Below are 16948 nucleotides of genomic sequence, written 5' to 3'. Positions count from 1 at the left end.
GGGAGTTCTAGTGGCCATAAGCCATTCAGTGGCTTTTTCTTTGAAGTCTTCAGTGCTGGATCCTAATGGCAGATATATAATTTTAGTTTGCTCTATTAATAATGTGGATTATACATTGGTTTTTCTTTATGCCCCTAACAGACATCAATGTTCCTTTTTTCGTCGTCTAGCTACAAAAGTACGTAGGCTGAGATCTGGCCATGTGATCTGGAGCGGTGATTTTAACTCCACACTAGACCCGAGAGTAGATACCACAACTCCCTCCAGAGAGACCCCTGGAGCTATTAATTCTCTCTTCCTGCAGGAAGACCTATATGATATCTGGAGAATACAGCATGGCTCTGAAAGAGACTACTCTTTCTTCTCCTCGGCTTGCCAATCTTACTCCAGAATTGACATGTTCTTAACCAGCAGGTCAGTGATTGCAAACACGATCTCGTCATCCATACATCACATGGTCAGATCACGCCCCGATTTCCCTATTCCTGAAGGAATCCCATCTCTCCAAACCTTATTCTCCATGGAGAAATAACACGTATGTTATAGACCACCCTGAACTGTCTCAGGAGCTTAAATCTGAACTAACAGAATTCTTTCACATAAATGATGGATCAGTTAGTAACCCATCTATTCTATGGTGCGCCCACAAGGCGTTCATTAGAGGTGTCTTTATTAAAATAGGTAGCAGACTCCAGAGGTAACGTAAAGAAAAAATAAACAAGTTACTAAATGAGATAAAAAGAATTGAGACCCTTAACAAGTCTCAAGTCTCCTTTACACACTCAGATAGTCTCAAATCATTGAGGTCCCAACTCTCTGCCTGTCTCCTCCATAAGTATGAATTTAGCTTAAAAAGAACACAGGCCAACTTTTATTCTCAGGATAACAAAGCGGGCCGTTTGTTGGCTAACCGTCTAAAGCAAAGAGCGGCTAAAGCTAAAATTCCCTATCTACTAGACCCTTCCTCTGGGAAGAAAATACTATCCCCAATGGGAATAGCAGATGCTTTTGGAGACTTTTATGCTTCCCTTTATAATTTAGCCCCCCAAGAACGAGTCTCACCACCAAAAGCAGATCTCATTGATGCCTTTTTAGATAAGTTAGGCCTAACACAACTGACTACTGCCCAATTACAAACTCTCAATGCCCCCATGACCACAGAAGAACTTAAAGCCATTATTAAAAAACTCCCCCCACACAAATCCCCAGGCCCAGACGGCCTATCAAACTCCTATTATAAAGCCTTTTTTGATCAGCTCTCCAGACACATGTTGCTCTCCTTTCAATCTGGCAGAGAACTGGGATCCTTCCCCAAAAAGATGCTCGAAGCGTTAATAGTGACTATACCAAAACCTAACAAACTAACTGATGATCCTAAAAATTTCCGCCCCATATCCCTCCTTAAGGCCTCTTTCACACTTGCGTTGTTGGGATCCGGCATGCACTTCCGTTGCCGGAGGTGCCTGCCGGATCCGTAACAACGCAAGTGTACTGAAAGCATTTGAAGACGGAACCGTCTTCCAAATGCTTTCAGTGTTACTATGGCACCCAGGACGCTATTAAAGTCCTGGTTGCCATAGTAGGAGCGGGGAGCGGGGGAGCGGTATACTTACAGTCCGTGCGGCTCCCCAGGCGCTCCAGAATGACGTCAGAGCGCCCCATGCGCATGGATGACGTGATCCATGTGATCACGTGATCCATGCGCTTGGGGCGCCCTGACGTCACTCTGGAGCGCCCGGGGAGCCGCACGGACGGTAAGTATACTGCTCCCCGCTACACTTTACCATGGCTGTCAGGACTTTAGCGTCCCGGTAGCCATGGTAACTATTCAGAAAAAGCTAAACGTCGGGTCCGGCAATGCGCCGAAACGACGTTTAGCTTAAGGCCGGATCCGGATCAATGCCTTTCAATGGGCATTGATCCCGGATCCGGCATTGCGGCAAGTCTTCAGGATTTTTGGCCGGAGCAAAAAGCGCAGCATGCTGCGGTATTTTCTCCGGCCAAAAAACGTTCCGTACCGGAACTGAAGACATCCTGATGCATCCTGAACGGATTACTCTCCATTCAGAATGCATTAGGATAATCCTGATCAGTATTCTTCCGGCATAGAGTCCCGACGACGGAACTCTATGCCGGAAGACAATAACGCAAGTGTGAAAGAGCCCTAACACAGATATTAAAATTTTTGCCAGAATCCTGTCATCCAGATTGGCCCCCCTCATTCCTCTATTAGTGAACTCCGACCAGGTTGGTTTTGTCAAAGGCCGCCAGATACAGGAAAACTCTAGAAGGGTACTGAATCTTCTCTCCCATATCCAAAAAAGCAAGACCCCGGCGCTTTTTGTCACGCTCGACGCGGAAAAAGCGTTCGACCGCATTTGCTGGACTTTTTCCTTTGCGGTTTTGGCCAAAATGGGGATAGAGGGTCCTATCCTTGCCTCTATCCAAGCCCTGTATAAAGACCCATCTGCTAGGGTCTGGGTAAATGGGTCTCTGTCCCAATGGAACCAGACAGGGATGCCCCTTCTCCCCCCTAATGTTCATTTTATCCATTGAACCCCTTTCCCAAGCCCTAAGAATGGAGAAGACAGTATCAGGCGTACAGATAGCTGACCGCAATCATAAATTGAGTTTGTACGCTGATGATGTAATACTCACGCTTACAGACCCTACATCCTCCCTGTCCTCAGCCCTAGACATTATCACTCACTTCGGCCAACTATCTTACTACAAGCTAAACTCTTCCAAATCCCAAGCCCTACCCATTAACTTGTCCCCCCAAACAGTTCAACATCTTCAAGAAAAATTCACTTTAGATTGGCAACCTAACCAAATTCAGTATCTAGGTATCAACCTTACCTCCTCAACCCATAGTCTTTTTCTAGCTAACTACCCCTCCTTGCTATCTAGCATTAAAAAAGACCTTGACCAGTATGATAAATTTGAAGTGTCTTGGATTGGTAGACTGGCCACTTTTCAAATGTTCGCATTACCTAAACTCCTTTATCTATTCAGGGTCCTACCCATCAAACTCCCTATATCATACTTCTCGCAATGCAATAAGGTACTAAACGCCTTCCTGTGGCATGGCAAAAAGCCTAGAATTGCATCCAAAATCCTACACACCAGGAAACAAATGGGAGGCATTAGCCTACCAAATATCTATGACTACTATTTAGCGTCACAAATAGGTCCCCTAGAGAGTTGGTGGAAGTTAGACTTCTCCAAACAATGGACTCACATTGACTCCACAGAAGTGATAGGGGGTAACCTTAAAGCCGTACTTATAGCCTCGTTATCCGAAAAGTTTATTAGTCCTAAATTGTCCTTCCTTGCCTCCAATGCCCTAAGCTGCTGGATAAAATATCATACCCTCACTAGCAAAGAGGTTCTTTCCAATACGAATCCAACCCCATTAGCGGTCCTTGACCATCTTATCCCTGATTTGGGTGTAGGAGCATGGAGAAGATATGGCCTGACAGAAATCCCCCAACTTTATCAGACTGATAGCCTGAATTCCTTCGAATGTCTACACAGCATATATAAGGTTCCCAACACAGAATTTTACAAATACCTTAGAATCAGGCACTTCCTAACTGAAAACCCCACTTTACCATCCATCAACAGACAATTACTAGAGATATGGTCAATACCTACCCAAATCTCAAAAACCCTTCGCCCTTTATACTCCCAGCTCAGTAATAAAGACAACTTCAATAAATCTACACCGTTGATATCGTGGGAAAAAGATTTAAAATCTGAATTCTCTCCTCTGCAATGGAAATCAGCGTTTAAATATATCTCAAAAAACATAACATGTGTAACACAATATGAATCATTTGTGAAGACCGCCTTAAGGTGGTATTTCACCCCTGAAAGGCTACACACTTTTTATCCGTCAGTCTCCCCAGGATGCTGGAGGAACTGTGGTAATAAAGGCACGTTATTCCATATCCTATGGGACTGCCCAATAGTAAGGCTTTTTTGGGTTGAAGTTTTTTCCCTAATCTCTCAACTCTCAAACACAGAGTCAACCCTGTGCTCCCCCTCCCCCTCCTTAGCATTATTGATGATAGATATCATGGATATACCTAGTTCACTCAGGGGTATAGTTTGTCATATCCTCCTCTCAGCCAAGTTGGCTATCACCTCAAAATGGAAATCTCCATACCCGCCCACTATACTTGATGTCACACAAAGGGTTAACAAAACTTGTCTATATGAACAAATCATGGCCTCTGCATCCAATAATACAACCTGTAATACAAAGAAATATGAAAAAACATGGGGTATTTGGAAGTCTTCTAGATATATGCTCCCCTTCTGATCTCCTTAGCTAAATTTTAGATGACTACTCTTCACTCATATATGTCCTTACACCCCCCCCCCCCTCTCTTTTGGTACACTCTGAGGAATTGTAGATCTTATGTTTTATTGTTTGACTTTTATATTATATTATTTCTGTATAATTTGTAAACCTATGTTTATCACCTATGCAGACTTGTGCTTTCACTCCCTCTACAAGGGATTTATTTGTTCATCTACGACTGCGCTCACCTGCGTGTGTTGAACAGTTCTAGCTGTACTTTATATACATATACAAATATGTACTTTTGTTCTTTTATTAATATACTTCAATAAAAATACTTTGACTTTAAAAAATGGCCGGTAAAATCCGAAAGGTGCTCTTTGGAATGTGGGCCCCTTTGCCCACCTAGGCTGCAAAAAAGTGTCACACATCTGGTATCTCCATACTCAGGAGAAGTTGGGCAATGTGTTTTGGGGTGTCATTTTACATATACCCATGCTGGGTGAGATAAATATCTTGGTCAAATGCCAACTTTGTATAAAAAAATGGGAAAAGTTGTCTTTTGCCAAGTATTTCTCTCACCCAGCATGGGTATATGTAAAATGACACCCCAAAACACATTGTCCAACTTCTCCTGAGTACGGAGATACCAGATGTGTGACACTTTTTTGCAGCCTAGGTGGGCAAAGGGGCCCACATTCCAAAGAGCACCTTTTGGATTTCACCGGCCATTTTTTACACATTTTGATTTCAAACTACTTACCACACATTTGGGCCCCTAGAATGCCAGGGCAGTATAACTACCCCACAAGTGACCCCATTTTGGAAAGAAGACACCCCAAGGTATTCGTTGATGGGCATAGTGAGTTCATAGAAGTTTTTATTTTTTGTCACAAGTTAGTGGAATATGAGACTTTGTAAGAAAAAAAAAAAAAATCTGCATTTTCCACTAACTTGTGACAAAAAATAAAAAATTCTAGGAACTCGCCATGCCCCACACGGAATACCTTGGGGTGTCTTCTTTCCAAAATGGGGTCACTTGTGGGGTAGTTATATTGCCCTGGCATTCTAGGGGCCCAAATGTGTGGTAAGTAGTTTGAAATCAAAATCTGTAAAAAATGGCCGGTGAAATCCGAAAGGTGCTCTTTGGAATGTGGCCCCCTTTGCCCACCTAGGCTGCAAAAAAGTGTCACACATGTGGTATCTCCGTACTCAGGAGAAGTTGGGCAATGTGTTTTGGGGTGTCATTTTACATATACCCATGCTGGGTGAGAGAAATATCTCGGCAAAAGACAACTTTTCCCATTTTTTTATACAAAGTTGGCATTTGACCAAGATATTTCTCTCACCCAGCATGGGTATATGTAAAATGACACCCCAAAACACATTCCCAACTTTTTCTGAGTACGGCGATACCACATGTGTGACACTTTTTTGCAGCCTAGATACGCAAAGGTGCCCAAATTCCTTTTAGGAGGGCATTTTTAGACATTTGGATCCCAGACTTCTTCTCACGCTTTAGGGTCCCTAAAAAGCCAAGACAGTATAAATACCCCACATGTGACCCCATTTTGGAAAGAAGACACCCCAGGGTATTCAATGAGGGGCATGGCGAGTTCATAGAAAAAAAAAAAAATTGGCACAAGTTAGCGGAAATTGATTTTTTGGGTTTTTTTTCTCACAAAGTCTCCCTTTCCGCTAACTTGGGACAAAAATTTCAATCTTTCATGGACTCAATATGCCCCTCAGCGAATACCTTGGGGTGTCTTCTTTCCAAAATGGTGTTATTTGTGGGGTGTTTGTACTGCCCTGGCATTTGAGGGTCTCCGCAATCATTACATGTATGGCCAGCATTAGGAGTTTCTGCTATTCTCCTTATATTGAGCATACGGGTAATGAGATTTTTTTTTTTCGTTCAGCCTCTGGGCTAAAAGAAAAAAATGAACGGCACAGATTTCTTCATTCGCATCGATCAATGTGGATGAAAAAATCTCTGCCAAAAAAAGAAAAAGGAGGGGAAAGGCGTCTGCCAGGACATAGGAGCTCCGCCCAACATCCATACCCACTTAGCTCGTATGCCCTGGCAAACCAGATTTATCCATTCACATTTTTTTTTTATATATATACAAAGTGTTTGCCAAAGCATATGAACACCGCCACCTCCTCAGCTCATATGCCTCGGCAAACGTATCTTTTACTGCACAGGAGAAATCTCGTCTTGCAGCGCCGCATACACCGACTTGTGTGTAATCTGACAGCAGCACAATGCTTCTGTCAGAATGCACATCAGTGCTGCAGCTGGTTCATCGGTTGGTCCACCTGGAAGGTAAAAAAAACAAAACAAAAAAGAAAAAGAAAAAACCAGACCGTAACACAAGTGCCTGTCCTGTGAGATGCAATCCCTATGCTAAGTGTACCTGTGTGTGGTACTTCCGGAAACACTCTCCAAAGCATAGGGCAGGGTGGTCAGGACAGTCAGGACAGAAATAGCGGGTGTCACGCCTTATTCCACTCCTGCTACAGACACGACATCTTTTTCGGGGTGACGGTTGGGTTGAGGTACCAGGAACGACACTGGGGAAATGTCGCTCCTGTAGACGGCTAACTACACTGGTGGATGGGGCCACGGAACCTTCTGGATACAGGAGGTTCTTGATGATCTCTTCCTGAAATTTGAGGAAGGATCCCGTTCTCCCAGCCTTACTGTAGAGAACAAAACTATTATATGCAGCCAATTGAATTAAATATACAGACACATTCTTATACCAGCGTCTGGTGCATCGGGAAACTAAATACGGAGACAACATCTGGTCATTGAAGTCCACCCCTCCCATGAGCAAATTATAGTCGTGGACACAGAGGGGCTTTTCAATGACACGGGTTTCTCGCTCAATTTGGATTGTCGTGTCTGCGTGAATGGAGGAGAGCATGTAAACGTCACGCTTGTCTCTCCATTTCACCGCGAGCAGTTATTCGTTACACAAGGCAGCCCTCTCCCCCCTTGCAAGACGGGTGGTAACGAGCCGTTGGGGGAAGCCCACGCGACTAGTTCACGCGGTGCCACAGGCGCCAATCTGTTCTAGAAACAAATGCCTAAAGAGGGCCACACTTGTGTAGAAATTGTCCACATAAAGATGGTACCCCTTGCCAAATAAGGGTGACACCAAGTCCAAGACTGTCTTCCCACTGCTCCCCAGGTAGTCAGGGCAACCGACCGGCTCCAGGGTCTGATCTTTTCCCTCATAGATCCGAAATTTGTGGGTATAGCCTGTGGCCCTTTCACAGAGCTTATACAATTTGACCCCATACCGGGCACGCTTGCTTGGGATGTGCAGCGTACTCAAGTTGTGTTTAATAGAGTTTCTGGGTGTAGTAGTGCAATAGACACTAACCTGAGACGGCTGACTCTCTGCAAGGGCAGGTGATGGTAGAAAATGTTCGTGACGCCAGTGCCAATTAAACGGTGGCACGCCGTTTGCTGATAGCAGGAATAAATGAGGAACACCGTGATGTTAAAACAGAACTCCAACTTTAGTAGTTTTAAATATAGAGACATTCACGGAAGCGCAGTTCCTTTGCATACAGTCGATTTTTCAATACGGTCGATGCAGGCAATACAGATTGAGCAAGGTGACTACAGAGTGTTAAACACACAGGACTTGCAGTACAGGAGCTTGCACTCTATCTCTGACTGATCCTGGAACATAGCAAATCTTCTCCAAGGCCCAATACCTTAACTCTGGCGTATATCCTTGGTTTTAGCTTTATAAAGTACCTCCTCTGTTATCTGGAGTACCTCTTGCTTTTCTGCGCTTTGCCTCTGTCTCTCTCCCTCTTTCCTCAGACTCTAGAAGCTTCTGAACAGTGGTCTTCCTGCTTCTGCATATATATATATTCAGGAGGGGAACCTTCTCCTTGGATTCGGAACCCGGTTACAGGGACTGCAATACCCTCTCCTGGTCCGCAGGCTTCAGGCCTGGACTTGTCTCTGACATAGTCTAAGCTCCAGCTTCAGACTACAGGCTGCAGCTTTAGACAGACACTTAGACTAGACTTCCCTTCACTTCCCTGACTGGGCCTTATATAAACTAGGGCTATCTAGCTCCCTCTAGTGACCAGAAGCTGGAATGACACCCCTAGCAGGCCTGTACATGCAAGTATCATAGTAACAGGGAAATACATAGCATTACATTACATGACAATTGATAAAGATGACATATACCAACTTCCCCATAATTAAGGAGGGACGACAGCACACCAAGTGACACTTTTGTAGTGACGGGCATTACAGTCCCCGTACACTACATATGTATTGTTTGAAGCCAAGGCGCCCGGTAAAATGTATTAGGGACTCGTCTACGCAGATGTTTTGCTCTGGGGTATACAAATCTGCAAATTTCTGGTTGAAGTGGTCTATGAGGGGCCGAATTTTGTGGAGCCGGTCAAAAGCTGGGTGGCCTCTGGGACGGGAGGTGGTGTTGTCGCTAAAATGCAGGAAACGCAGGATGGCCTCAAATCGTGCCCTGGACATAGCAGCAGAGAACATGGGCATGTGATGAATCGGGTTCGTGGACCAATATGACCGCAATTCATGCTTTTTGGCTAGACCCATGTTGAGGAGAAGGCCCAGAAAAATTTTCATTTCGGAAACTTGGACTGGTTTCCACCGGAAAGGCTGGGCATAATAGCTTCCCGGGTTGGCGGATATAAATTGTGTGGCATACCGGTTTGTCTCTGCCACGACTAAGTCCAAGAGCTCCGCAGTCAAGAACAGCTCAAAAAATCCCAGGGCCGAACCGATCTGAGCCGTCTCAACCCGAACTCCAGACTGGGCGGTGAAAGGGGGAACTAATGATGCGGCTGAAGTTGGTGACTGCCAATCAGGATTTAGCAGCACCTCAGGGACTCTAGGGGCTCTACGGGCCTGTCTGTGCGGTGGCTGCGACGGGGTAACTACTGCACGTGCCACCGTACCAGCTTCAACTGCCCTTCTGGTGCTCGCCACTTCACCATGTTGTACGGCAGTGCTGGTACTAGGTCCAGGGAGGGCTGCGCTGCTGGTGTATGCCTCACCATGTGATCCGACAGCGCCAGCCCCACTCTGCTGCTCTTGAAGCGGATCCTGCGTAACCTGTGGTCTAGCGACACGGGGCCGGGTACGCCTGGTGCTATCAGGGACCTCCACCTCCTCGTCCGAACTTTGGGTCAGAGTGCCACTGCTTTCTACAGGTTCATATTCTGACCCGCTAGATTCGTCAGATGAGGGTTCCCATTCCTCATCCGACTGGGTCAGAATCCTGTAGGCCTCTTCAGAAGAATACCCCCTGTTTGACATTTGGACTACTAAATTTAGGGGTATTCCCTGAGACTACCCAAGAAAAAAAGCAAGCCTGTCTTACAAAGGGGAGGCTAGCGAAGTACCGGAGGCCGCTGCGGTTGATAAAAAATATCAAAACTGATTTTTTTATCGCCGCAGCGCTTGGAAAGTGATTGTGCAGTGATCAAAAAAATATATATTTTTTGTCACTGCGGTGGGGCGGGTGTGGGTGAACGCACGTGTGGGCGACCGATCAGGCCTGATCGGGCAAACACTGCGTTTTAGGTGGAGGGCGAACTAAGGTGACACTAATACAATTATAGATCTGACTGTGATCAGTTTTGATCACTTACAGATACTATAAAAGTACAAATGCTGATTAGCGATACGCTAAACAGCGAATAAGTGACTGCGGTGCAGTGGGCTGGGCGCTAAACAATCGCTAAACTACCTAACCAAGGGGCCTAAACTATCCTAAAACCTAACAGTCAATACCAGTGAAAAAAAAAAGTGACAGTTTTTCACTGATCTCTTTTTTCCTTTCACTAGGTGATTGACAAGGGCGATCAAGGGGTGATCAAGGGGTTAATTCGGGTGATGGGGGTGATCTGGGGCTAAGGTGTAGTGTTGGTGGGTACTCACAGTGATCTCTGCTCCTCTGCTGGAACCAACCGACGAAAAGGACCAGCAGAGGAGCACAGAAGCCATTTAACTCATCATATTTACTAATATGGTGTGTTATCTGGCTTGTGATTTGTTTTTTTGAAAATCGGCAACCTGCCAGCCAATGATCGTGGCTGGCAGGCTGGTGACGAACTTGTCCTCTAACTTTTGCCGGCCCGCGATGCGCATGCGCGGGCCGGCTTTGAGCGAAATCTCGCGTCTCGCGAGATGACGCGTATATGCGTGACTCTGCGCAGCGCTGCCGCCTCCGGAACGCGATCCTGCGTTAGGCGGTCCGGAGGCGGTTAATACACCCCCCAAAAAAGTATACAATCAAAAATCACTGCAAAACAGCTAATAGGGCGTACGTATCTTTCCTATTAATACACCCAGTAAATGGCTATATCACACAGCACTTGCACCCTAATAACAAGCAAGGTTTGCTGGAATTACTGAGCTATCATTTAGTGCAATTTGGATCCCCAATTAGTGCAGCAAGGTATAATAGAACCGCTCCTATTACCCAGGCTGTACACTCTCCTATTGCACCCTGTTCTCCTTTTATAGTGTAGATAATGCCTCCCTATCCTTTCCCTACACTATGAATAATCTTTCACTGAACTTATAAATCTTTTCTTTCAGCACAATAAAGTCTTTCCTAGCACTGTCCCTAGTGCCTGCTGACGTCTCTCCCTGCACTAAGCACACTTGAAAAGGGTAGCATCCAAGGTGGCTGAGGCTAGTTATAGGGCTGTGACATCACAGGGGCTTTCTGGTTGCTGATTAGCTGCATACATGGCATTGTGGGTGATTCCTCGTTCCCAGAGTTCTTAGCTTCATGTCCTAACACGTGCAGCAGCCGTTTTAGGAAAAAATGCAATTCGAAGCGTGAGGAAATTTGGCTTCAGTGTGAATCGCATTTTTCCTGAAATTCAGATCGAATTCCACTTTGTCAACTTCGATTCGCTCACCTCTAAGTAAAACTAAATCCTACCCACAGGTTGAAGAATTCCAGAGCCCCCCTATGATTTGCTACGAAGGGGGAGAAAATATCAGGGACAAGATTATTAGGGCAGACATTGGGAGCAGTGATGAGCGGGCTATATTCGAATTCGCAAACAGCTTTTCATATTGCGCATGCGCCGGCCAACTAAAGACAGCCGACTGACGCATGCGCAATATGAAAAGCTGTTCCTCTGCCCATAATGGGCAGAGCAGTGCGCAGGTGCGGGCCAGTTCCGAGCCTGACTTCTTCTTTTGCCGCTCATGACGTCCGCCGGCTGGAGGCAGAGGAGGAGGTAATAATAGGACAGAAGGGAGCGGCCGGAGGGCTGAAAGAGGTGTGTTTTTCTGGGCACATAGCCCAGTAACGCCGCCACTGGGCACCTTTAGAAGCTCATTTGCATACGTTAAAAAAGGTTTTTTTTTTCAATATCTGGACGAGGGACACAGTAAACAAAGGTACCATTGTAATGGGGGTCAAAGAGTCTATAACCTGATCTGAGCGTTCTAAAACGCTCAGATTAGGTGAAAGACTCCCTTTAAAGGTCAGCAATGAGGAAAATGTTTCAATAAATGTATAACCATGTCCAGAGGTAAATGTTGGAGCTCCTGGGGCCAATGCAGGCCCGTTTAGAGGCATTCTGTCATAATAGATGTCTGTGGCCAGCATAAAGGATCTGCCCGATTTCTGTTATGCATTCTGTCCTTGAGTTCAGTTATGGTCCGTGGTAATCCATAACGAAGTTCACCATATACAGTACCTAATCCCGAACTTCAAGAAATGAAGTTCGTTCATCCCTAGTTACAATCACTGATGGAAATCACTGCCCAAAACACTGTAGTGTCTCAACCAGTCAAACATATTTGCACTTAGCTTTGTTTTCTATGGTCATATAGCCAGCTCTCACAGGCCACTAAGAGAGGCAGTTTATGGTTTAGTCTCCAAACAAAATCATCACATTTACCCTGAACTCACAAGCCTTGTACACTGCATTTGAGTAAGTTCAGCTATATTTGTTTGTTACCCACATATTCCTTTTGCACATTGGTGACATTGTGCCTGAATTTATCAGCGATACCTACTGTGAATGTCACTGATACTCTGTCTATGTGTCTCCCTCTGAGAGACGGGAGTATGACCTTCGATTGAATTTCTCACTTTCAGCACTTTAGAGTCTGCAGCATACCACATCACCTCTCTACTTCCATCTGCAGGTCAGTCTGAGGACTGCATCAGCCGAGGAGAGGGCGACCATGTGCTGGGCTAGGTCAAATATTACATACATTTTTGAATCAGAAAGAAAATACTCATATTATTTTCATTCATTAAAAAAATTAAGTACTTCGTTGTCAGAACATCCATAGGTTGCACAGATAATAATTGCATATTTTATGTAAAATGCTATTATACACTGCTCAAAAAAATAAAGGAACACTTAAACAACACAATGTAACTCCAAGTCAATCACACTTCTGTGAAATCAAACTGTCCACTTAGGAAGCAACACTGAGTGACAATCAATTTCACATGATGTTGTGCAAATGGGATAGACAACAGGTGGAAATTATAGGCAATTAGCAAGACACCCCCAATAAAGGAGTGGTTCTGCAGGTGGTGATCACAGACCACTTCTCTGTTCCTATGCTTCCTGGCTGATGTTTTGGTCACTTTTGAATGCTGGCGGTGCTTTCACTCTAGTGGTAGCATGAGACGGAGTCTACAACCCACACAAGTGGCTCAGGTAGTGCAGCTTATCCAGGATGGCATATCAATGCGAGCTGTGGCAAGAAGGTTTGCTGTGTCTGTCAGCGTAGTGTCCAGAGCATGGAGGCGCTACCAGGAGACAGGCCAGTACATCAGGAGACGTGGAGGAGGCCGTAGGAGGGCAACAACCCAGCAGCAGGACCGCTACCTCCGCCTTTGTGCAAGGAGGAACAGGAGGAGCACTGCCAGAGCCCTGCAAAATGACCTCCAGCAGGCCACAAATGTGCATGTGTCTGCTCAAACGGTCAGAAACAGACTCCATGAGGGTGATATGAGGGCCCGACATCCACAGGTGGGGGTTGTGCTTACAGCCCAACACCGTGCAGGACGTTTGGCATTTGCCAGAGAACACCGTGATTGGCAAATTCGCCACTGGCGCCCTGTGCTCTTCACAGATGAAAGCAGGTTCACACTGAGCACATGTGACACACGTGACAGAGTCTGGAGACGCCGTGGAGAACATTCTGCTGCCTGCAACATCCTCCAGCATGACCGGTTTGGCATTGGGTCAGTAATGGTGTGGGGTGGCATTTCTTTGGAGGGCCGCACAGCCCTCCATGAGCTCGCCAGAGGTAGCCTGACTGCCATTAGGTACCGAGATGAGATCCTCAGACCCCTTGTGAGACCATATGCTGGTGCGGTTGGCCCTGGGTTCCTCCTAATGCAAGACAATGCTAAACCTCATGTGGCTGGAGTGTGTCAGCAGTTCCTGCAAGACGAAGGCATTGATGCTATGGACTGGCCCGCCGTTCCCCAGACCTGAATCCAATTGAGCACATCTGGGACATCATGTCTCGCTCTATCCACCAACGTCACGTAGCACCACAGACTGTCCAGGAGTTGGCAGATGCTTTAGTCCAGGTGGAGGAGATCCCTCAGGAGACCGTCCGCCGCCTCATCAGGAGCATGCACAGGCGTTGTAGGGAGGTCATACAGGCACGTGGAGGCCACACACACTACTGAGCCTCATTTTGACTTGTTTTAAGGACATTACATCAAAGTTGGATCAGCCTGTAGTGTGTTTTTCCACTTTAATTTTGAGTATGACTCCAAATCCAGACCTCCATGGGTTGAAAAATTAGATTTCCATTTTTAATTTTTGTGTGATTTTGTTGTCAGCACATTCAACTATGTAAAGAACAAAGTATTTCAGAAGAATATTTAATTAACTCAGATCTAGGATGTGTTATTTTTGTGTTCCCTTTATTTTTTTGAGCAGTGTATATATATCATTTCAATCCCTTTTTTTTCTGCCATGACGCAGATTCTAATACTTATATTTGAGTAATTTAGAGTACTACTAATCCTAATCTTCCTGGTTCATGAGTATAATGCCAGACCAACAGGAACATTAAAAGGGTTGGCCCATATCATGCAATGTGGGGCATATCTCTAAGTTATGCCCCCAGTGTCTGGTAGGTGCGGGTCCCACCTATGGTATCCGCACCTATCTCTAGAGCAGATCGAGCCTCCCATTCATTTCTCTGCTGCTCGGCTATTCTCTGCACTCCTGTAGAAACGATCCACTCTCTTTTCTAGAGATAGGTGCGAGTCCCACCTCTGGGACCCGCACCTATCAGCTATTGGGGGCATGTCCTAGTAATATGCCCCAATGTATAAGATGGGCCAACCCCTTCAAGGGTGAAAACCGCCTTATTCACACGTCTGTGTCCTTGATGACATCTGTGACAAGAAGGTCAGTTTTTCATCCATGAAGATGCCCATGAAGGGTCTGTTGTTGGACCATGTGTCCCTTTTTTTACCCCTCAAACCTCCCCTCCCCCGTGTCATCTGTATTCAATGTACCCCCCTAGGCTGAAAAGGAAATTTTCTGAACATTTCCCACCAACAGTCAGTGAACGCCACCGACAGAACATGAAGGTCATCCGTGTTCTGCCCTTGGTTTTCACAGATCTATAGACTTTAGTGGGAATGTTTGGCCCGGACCACAGTAGTGCATGTCTCCATCGTTTTTCTACTGACCCATGGTCAGTGAAAAAACAAGGATGTTTGAATAAACACATTAAAATCTGTCTATGGACAACAGCACACATCTGTGATTTACTGACATGTGAAGGAGACCTAAGGGATTGTTCACTTCTGCATTGGGCCTCCGTCGCAGATTCTGTCAAAAAGACTGGATAAAAAAGTCCTGCATGCAAGATTTTTTGGACACCATTGTAGTCAATGGAGTCTGTTCAGCTCTGTTCGTGTCAGTTATGGGCCGAATCTGACACTTCAGTTTTTTTTCCTTGCTCTGCTTCCATAACAGAGCAGAACAACGGAAATTACTATTTCTCTCCATGTAGTGGTATCAGTGGAGAAATCCATACTTACCTGCTCCCCACTGCTCCGTTTTAACTCCAGGTCTTTCTTCACTGGATATCCTGTACCCATCTGTCAACTGCTACATGGATGGGGTCATGTGCATCACTCAGCTGTGATTTGTCTTCAAGTGGCACATCACTTCCAGGTTACCTGTGTAGCTCCCCAGAGGTGTATTACTACCTTTTACACCTCCCTACTATCTATTATGGTTGATTCAATGTCATCATGTGTATTTATTTCCAGGTCCTGCACATTGTGTATTTGCATTTCCTCATTTTGTGACTGTTAACATGTAATGTGCCTGGTTAATCAGCAGATGGTGGCATGCATGGCAGAGTTACTTTGCCTTGAATAGAACTTTCTTTCCATTCTAGCTGGCTCCCTCAAGGCAGGAGTTTTAGTTAGTGAAAGTCAGTCTAGCCTACCCCTTCTAGAGAACCCCCCGGTAAGAGGAAGGCTGTGTGCAAGCCAGAAGAGCACCCCTAAGCTTTGCTGAACATGGAGGCCAAAGCTGCAAGCCTCACAAGCCAGGAGAAAAAGTTCCCTGGATAAGGATAAAGATAGAGACAGAGTCAGACTACAGAAAGCTAAGTGCAGCAGAAAGGAAACGTTTCTATTTAATCCTGTTAGCACAGCAGACCTAGAGAGTAATGGATGTAGCAGGGCCGAGTGGTTTGCCTGCCAGATTTTATGCCAAAGCCTGCTGGTGACCAAGATAAAGTTGCAAGATTGTTTCCCTGATGAAAATTTATTCATGTAAAGCTGCTGTTCAACGTTATACAACACCTGGACTCCATTTCTTTCTCCATTCTCTTTATCAAATATCCCTTTTCTGCAATGGACGACTACGCCTGGGGTTCCAGCGTATCCAGGTAGGAGCACCATTCAGGCACATTGTAGGCCCCCCCAAAATCAGTCTGACATTCCTACACTGGTTACCACTATATCACTAAAAGGTGGCCCTGTGCCCTCGTTGCTGCAATGCAACTGGCGTCACGACAAACACTTATAACACCTTAAAAGGACCCCTAGCGGCATCGAACTCGCTGCATTTGGCCTCACAAACAGGATCCGAATGGGTTAAAATTGTGTGCCCATGGACTATATAGCCTATCTAGCCTACTGGATTTACAAAAATACCTTTGAAAATGACTCTAGTGCATCTACTGCAGAGCGACCGGCGCAAAACCCTGCGCCGGCGCCTGAGGGGTTAATACGCAATTTTTACATGTAATGGCGCAGCTTCCTCATGAGCAAATAGAGCAGGACAATTTAGGAACGCCTCTTTCGGGAGCGGTAAACAGGGAACGACGCTACAGTGTGCCAAGAGAAAGTGGAAACTCCCCCCCCCCCCCCCCCCCGGCTTCTCCTGTGAGCGCAGAGAGTGAACAGCTTTACAAGATGACGACCGAGCAGCACGACAGGAAGGCTCTCCCAAAACCTAACTGGGGAACGATGGTCCACGGCGACGACCTCCCCGAACTGAAAGGAGCCGTGAAGGAGATCCGTCTCTCGCAAATGGGAAGGAGACCCTGCATTTCCCGAGCCGGCTGGCGCAGCGGAG

At 45.9% G+C, this 16948-nt stretch overlaps 1 long non-coding RNA gene across 1 annotated transcript; it reads right to left on the bottom strand.

Moving 5' to 3' along the window:
* Positions 1-491: 491 nt before the first annotated feature.
* On the bottom strand, positions 492-3541 carry LOC120979540. Its single transcript, XR_005774315.1, has 3 exons — positions 3403-3541; positions 2869-2875; positions 492-502 (listed from the first exon to the last, which is right to left on the bottom strand). It is a non-coding gene; the product is annotated as an uncharacterized LOC120979540 (long non-coding RNA).
* Positions 3542-16948: the final 13407 nt, after the last annotated feature.

This window comes from Bufo bufo, chromosome 9 (genome assembly GCF_905171765.1).
Source record: "Bufo bufo chromosome 9, aBufBuf1.1, whole genome shotgun sequence".
Taxonomy (NCBI): domain Eukaryota; kingdom Metazoa; phylum Chordata; class Amphibia; order Anura; family Bufonidae; genus Bufo; species Bufo bufo.
This window is presented reverse-complemented; position numbering and strand designations above follow the sequence as displayed.